Below are 6,970 nucleotides of genomic sequence, written 5' to 3'. Positions count from 1 at the left end.
AGACCCGCGTTGAAAGCCTTCCAAAAATCTCTTGACCTTCAACCCGACTGGAGTGCTCCAATGGTCGGCCTTGCCAAATGCTATTACGATTTGGGGCAGTTTGATCTGGTAGAACAATACCTCAACAAAGCGATACAACAAAATGATCAGGAAATTTATGCTCCTTACCTGTTAGGCTGGACTTATAAACTCCTTGGGCGCGAAAATGAAGCCTGGCGAATGGCAGAGAAAGCACTGGCTACCAACGATAAGTTTACTCATGTGTATGGACTTAAGGCTTCTATTCTTTACAAATTTGGGGAGATTGAAAAGGGGAACCAGCATTATATTAAAATGAATGAGTTACAACCTAATAGAGGGTGGACGTATAATAATATAGTCTGGGCGAATAATTACAAGGATGACTATGAGGCCGCCATCGATTGGGCGCGTAGGGGGATCAGTGTCGACCCCCATTATTCTGGACTCTTCAAAAGGCTAGGCAATGCCTATCGCTATTCTGGGCGTCCCGACTCCGCCGCGATATATTATCAAAAATGTATCGAATTGGACTCTAGCTGTTATACGGAGATGGGCTGGATAGCTTACAATAAAAAAGATTATAGACAAGCGATACAATACGCCGAGAAACAAATAGGTATAGATAGTTTTATAAGTGAACCTTATCGCATGGCTGGCTGGGCTGCCTATTTTTTAAAAGACTACAAAACTTCTTATCATTACTTTGATTATGCTGCGAAGATAAATCCAATCAGCACCAGTATTTTGGAAGGGCTCGCCTACTCCGCTTCAGAATATGACAACAAGGAAAAAGGAGCATTATGCTGGGAAAAGCTAGTTCAGTTATCTCCTACAAAAGACACTTATGTTGCAAAAGCCGGTTATGATTTTGCTAGCCTCTCAAAACAAGCATTAGATGACAATAATCCCGAAGAGGCGGTAAGACATATGATGCGTGGGGCTAAACTGGGCAATAAATTCTGTCGCTATTTGGCTACAGGACTGATGTACGAATATGGCGTTCAGGTAGAGCCTGACCATACCATAGCGATGAGAGCGTACAAAAATGCCTATCAACGTATTCAGTACATGCACCTTGCCGAGCGAGGAATTAGAAATATATACAAGGGAGGACAGATAGAGGTAGACTCGGCTGACTATGACTTATGGGTCAATAAAATAATGATTGAAGGGAGGAAAAAATTTACGGTTCCCTGTCTCAATAAAAATGGGACGAAAATCCCTCTTGATGTCTATATCTACCCTGATTATCCTGGTAATATGCATCCTATGGCCTGGGAGGCCGAACGGATTAAAGAAGAGGCCGAGGCCGAGATACCTGCGGAGGTAATGGAGTCTTTCCTGAAACTATACCGATTGGCGAAAAAAAATGGCGTCTCTTTTCCTGACCTCTGTGTCTATGCTTTGGAGGCTGCTAATGAAGAAAAGGAAGAAACTGAGGAAGAGAAGTTGAAAAAGCAATTGAAGAAAGGAAGCCTAAAAGGGCAAGAGGCCAATACGGCTTACCTGAAGTTAGTTAACAAAAAGCGAGAGGCCTTCGAAGCGGATTCCTCTACTAAGGCCAGACAGGCATTATTTGAAGAATTACTAGACTATGCAGATTGGTTGCTGGAGCAAGCTTCATTGGAAGATGCGGAGCCAATCATTGTTGAGGCCATTCAGCTTAAGCCAATTTTCCGAGCTTACAGACGACTCAGCGAGCTGCATATTCTTAAGTATGAGCGCGCTAGTAAGCAACAGGCCAATGTAAATCCTCGTCAATATTTTACCTCAAACTACCATAAAGCACAGTACGCTTATTTTGAGTATGCGGTACAAAAGGAAAATCATCAACTAGCAATGTATTATGTCGATTTGTTGAAGTTGAAAAAAAATGCTTTGCTTGAAAGAGAGAAGGCGGATATTATCCTTTATCAAAGACAAAACAAAGTGGAGGATTTTGACTTCTGGTATGAGGGACTCAGTCAGCGCCAACTTTGGAGTGAAGTGACAGAACTGAGAAGATACATTTCAACTACTAAAAAAGGGAATCGCAGAAAGGCAGATCTTTATGAAGTGGTTTTGGATATTACCGATAAGCTGGAGCTTGATGGGAGTGATTCTCTTAGGATTGCCAATTATTATAACAGTGCAGGTTGGTATCAATTGTTAAGCGGCCAGTTTGCTAAGGCGGAAAAGACGCTCCGCGAAGGCATGAAGCTGGAGCCCGAAAATATGTACTTTAAAATCAATTTACCTCCGGTACTGCTTTTCCAGGGACAAGTCGAGGAGGCTAAAAGAAGCTACCTCGAATTGATGGACCAAGCTTTTACTCCTGATGATGACTACGAAGACTGCCGGGCGGTTTTTCTTGAAGACTTTAGAGCTTTTGAAGAGGCTGGGGTTATTCCTGAACAGTATCGAAAAGAGGTTGTTGAGATATTGAAAATATTAGATCAATAATCTATCAGCGTCATGCAACTGAAACTTATTGTCGGAAAGTTCTCCAGCGGAATGCGTTACCTTCCTATGCCCGAAGAGGCCGTCGCCGCCTTCGTCACTCCCGATAGCAAAAGAGTCAAATGCCGCCTCAATAACTCCTTGGAAATCCACAGTGCCATACTCAATAGCAAAAGCGTAGGCCATTACATCGGGATGGGCCGACGGATTTGCAAGCAGGCCGGCTTAAGCTAGGGCGATGAGGTTCTGGTCGAACTCCTGCCCGACGATAGTCCCCACCAAGCCGCTATGCCCGAAGAACTCTCCGAAGTCCTCCTCACCGACGAAGAGGCTACTGCCATCTTTGAGGAATTAACACCAGGGTGCCAGCGCAGCAGCATCTATCTGGTTACTGCAGTAAAAAAGACCGATACTCGCATCAACCGAGCTTTAAAAATTGTGGAGAATTTGAAAATGGGGGTGAGGAGTCCTCGGGACTTGTTGAAATAATATGTAAATTTACCTGTCTAATAAATATTGTAAATTTTGATACTGAGGAGTCTTTATTACATCTTCAAGTAAAGATTGTTCAAAGTTTACTTTGCTAAGCATAAGTATCAATTCTTTCTTTAAATCAGGTAGGTAATTTCTCACTATATCAAATGAAATATTTGGGTCAATACTCCTATAATCATGGGCAATCCGATTGCGAAGTCCTGTAATTAAATGCCAGGGAACAGCACTGTGTTCTGCTTTAAGGTCTGGGTTAATTTTTTTTGATTCTTCGCCAATTACAAGGAGCAATATCTGAGAGGCATTGAAATTCATCTGTTCATTGATAGTGTGAAACTGCTCTGCGTCTTTTAGACCTTTAGTATAGATAAAGATTTTTTCGATGGATTCCAGAATAGTAAGAATGTACGTGAAATTTTTTTTCTCATACATAGATCACGGTTTTCTTTATGTCATCTTCAATGATGGGATTGATATACTTTTGATTGATCAGGTCAATCTTTTCAAATTGGAATAAGTGTTTAAAGAAAAGCTCTAATTCATAGACTTCTTGCAAGCCCATTTTTTTACCGCTCTCTAGTTCATACACCAAGTCAATATCACTATCCTTATGGGAAGAATTAGTTGCATAACTTCCAAATAAGCCAATTTTCAAGATGCTAAACTTCTTTTTTAGAGCATCTTTATTATTCTTTAGCGTATTGATAATTAGTGTTTTATCCATTTCAGGTGGATTGTTGAAAGGATAATATACTTAAATTTTATTAAAAATGCAGCCTTCTAACTATACCTTTCATCCAAGCTAAACTTCTCCGGATACTTCCCCTTAATATCGCGATAAAAATCCATGATCTTGCGCATATCCGCCTCCATGTCGTCGCTGAGGTAGAGCGGACCACCCACACCAGCTTCCTTTTTTTCATAATCCAGATAGCCAAATGTAATGGGAACATTTGCCATTTTGGCTACCATATAGAATCCGGTTTTCCATTCCTTGCGTAAAGTGCGGGTACCCTCAGGAGCAATGACCAGAGCAATCTCTTGATGTTGTTCAAAAAAGGCAGCCATCTGCTCGGTTTGGCTTTTCCGAGGCTTGTTAGGGTCTTTAGGACTGCGGTCGATGCCCAGGCCACCGAAGGGGACGACGAGGAGACCGAAAGGAAATTTAGTCCAAAAATCTTTGATTGCTATTTTTACGGGAACACCTAGCACAAAGAAGGCTACTCGGGTATAATATCCATCCCAATTAGTGGTATGTGGAGCGGCGATCATCACGCTGCGATGTGCCTCAGGAGGTACATCTTCATTCATCTTCCAGCCAGAGAGACTGAGTATAAATTTGGCAAGCCATTTAAGCATGGGATAAAGGTAAATATAATTTGTGAAAGCGCATTTTGATCATCGCCATCGTTTTTGAATGGCCTTCTGTAATTCGTGTTTTATTAAGAACAGCGAGCTGGCTAGGCCCCCATAGTCCATGCGTACTGACCTTCGCTTAGCAATGTCCATGACCTGTCTGGAGTAGAAGCTGCCTTCTGCTTCCCGAAGAGGCCTGCGGCTGCCAGCGCATGAAGCGATTGGTCTGCCGCCCCGCATGAGAAATTTGCACCCAGAAATGATGGCCATGCTTACGGGCAGCAGCAGTCTGGCCTTGCAGGCTCGGCAACACCGACTCGTCAATGATGATGACATTACCACTGATGATCAAACCTGCTTCGCAGTCGGCCCATTGATCATACAAATTACAGAGTTCCTCACTCGCCTGACTGAGCGAGGTACTGATGCGTTCGGTAGTGGCGGCCTTGGCAAGGCGGTTGCGGAGGGTGGCCCCGCAGGGAAGTTGGAAAGGACTATTGAGCATATGCGCTTTGTAAGAATTCGAAATAATGTTGGAGCACCAGCTCTGGTGCTTCGGTCTGTGGATAATGACCGATGCCTTTTAGTTCGATAACATCCGGATTGGGGATTTGTTGGCGATAATAATCAATCATTAGGCGACCAGAGATGGGATCTTCAGGGCCGTTGATGAGGCGGAGCGGAACGGGACACTGATGTAAGGCATTGAACCAACGCTCGCGATATTGTCGCCGCTCGGCCATATAGCGGATGAGGCGATGAAAGATGAATTTGCCTCTGTTGTATTCCATAAGAGCGTAAAACTCGTCTATCTCTTGCTCACTGGGAGGCGTCGCCGGGCCGAAGATGGCGCGGAAATTTCGCCGCAGGGTATTTTTGCTGAGAAAGGGGACGAGCAGACATCCAAAAGGGCTAATGAGGGCCTTTTGGATGAGGCGAGGCTGATGAGCGTCGGGGAAGATGCCGCCGTTGAGTAAGACGACGGTTTGGAGCCGCAGGCCGCTGGTTTTTTCATCCAGTCGATCAATGAAGCGCGCCAGTAATTCCTGAAGGACGGTGTCGCCATAGTCGTGGGCAAGGACATGTATTTTGCTGATGTTTAAATGTTCAAGCAGTGCTTCGGCCATATCGACCTGATCGAGGATGGAGTAATTGTAGGGTCGAGGCTTGTCTGAATAACCGAAGCCTAAGTAATCCGGTGCGATGAGCTGAAAGCGATCAGCGAGCTGAGGCCATAGCTTATGCCAATCCCAGGAGGCGGTCGGAAAGCCATGCAACAGCAAGAGGGCTTCGCCGCTACCAGTGGTCTTTTGATAAAAGATTTTATGTCCTTTGTAATCGAAGTAGTTGCCCTTGTTTTTCCAATCCTGGAAGTTCATATTAAATAATTTAGGCTAAAGGAGACATCTTATTTTTCATTAACAATTTAAGGATTGGAGAAGATAAAACCATAAAAACTATTAAAAAAGAAAGCGATGAAAATATCACTGTAAACAGATTTTCATCACCTTCAGGTGTATTATCCAAAAAATTAAACAGTATGATATTAGTCACTATACAAACATAAACGAAAAAAGCGGTAGCGATGACCAACATAGGGTAGCCCCTATTTCTGCGAGAATAGATCATGCATAGAAAATAGAAGAGCAGCAGCCAGAGAAATGAATAGCCTATTAAGAGAAGGCCTTGTAAAATACCACTATCACTGCTATCTGATTCGTTGAACAAAACTAAAGCCATGAAGGTAGGATTAAGGCTATGATAAATCCTAGTAAGGGAATAAATAGTATAGACATACGCTGCTTCATAACTTACTGAGGTAGTTGATAAGCCTAATATAATGGCAAAGTTTGATATAAGATATAGCAATGTATAGATATCATCCTTGGTGATTAGGTCAAGGTATATACTACTAAAGGTAGCCAAGACGAAAATCACATTGATGATAGATAGTATATCATTATTAGCTTGAGATTATCCTTGAACAGTAGCGGTAATTCCTTCCACCTGCTTTGCTCGAAAGCCCATAAAAAGCCAAATATGATTATGGCTAAAATAAAGACGGCTGTAAAATCAATATGGAGAGGATGCCCCAAAGCCATCCATCTTGGTCAGCATCGCTATTTGATGGATGTGTATAGAAAAATTCTACGCTGGTGAAAGATTCTAATACGACAATAATAGAAACAATGGCTACTGTTTCTAAAATAATCCTAAGTAGTTTATGCAATTGATCGACCAGAAATAAGGATGATGGATGATTAGCCATTCTTCTATTTTCGAGGGAGGAGAATTTCTTGTTGAGGAGGGTGCTCGGAAGAAAGATAGGCGACCGAATGCCTGAGTTCTTCGAATAAAAAATTCGCGAAAGTGAACGAGAAGGGCAGCAAGGCCGCTAGTATCAAACTGATTATCGTCAGTCCCTTTAAGTAGCTATACTCCTCATAATAAGGACCTTTTCGCTTTTTAAAATCTTTTGCATGCTTAACTACAGCTATTCTATCTTTAAATAACTCACTATTGATCGTACTGCGTTCGCCCGATTTGGTAATATAAACCAGCTTCCCTTTAAACCAGTCCTTCCTTAAAGTCCAGGGATTCCTACTGTATCCTTACCAGGAATAGCCTTATAGCGTTTCAAGTCTTTAAAGATACGCTCTTC

The 6,970-nt window shown here is 42.6% G+C and overlaps 1 pseudogene; it reads right to left on the bottom strand.

The window, feature by feature from the left end:
* Nucleotides 1-4,802: 4,802 nt before the first annotated feature.
* LOC148377296 (mesoderm-specific transcript homolog protein pseudogene) lies at nucleotides 4,803-5,687 on the bottom strand (annotated as a pseudogene).
* Nucleotides 5,688-6,970: the final 1,283 nt, after the last annotated feature.

Source organism: Syngnathus floridae, unplaced genomic scaffold (assembly GCF_059516105.1).
Source record: "Syngnathus floridae isolate MCC-2025c unplaced genomic scaffold, RoL_Sflo_1.0 HiC_scaffold_249, whole genome shotgun sequence".
In the NCBI taxonomy this organism is placed as follows: Eukaryota; Metazoa; Chordata; class Actinopteri; order Syngnathiformes; family Syngnathidae; genus Syngnathus; species Syngnathus floridae.
This window is presented reverse-complemented; position numbering and strand designations above follow the sequence as displayed.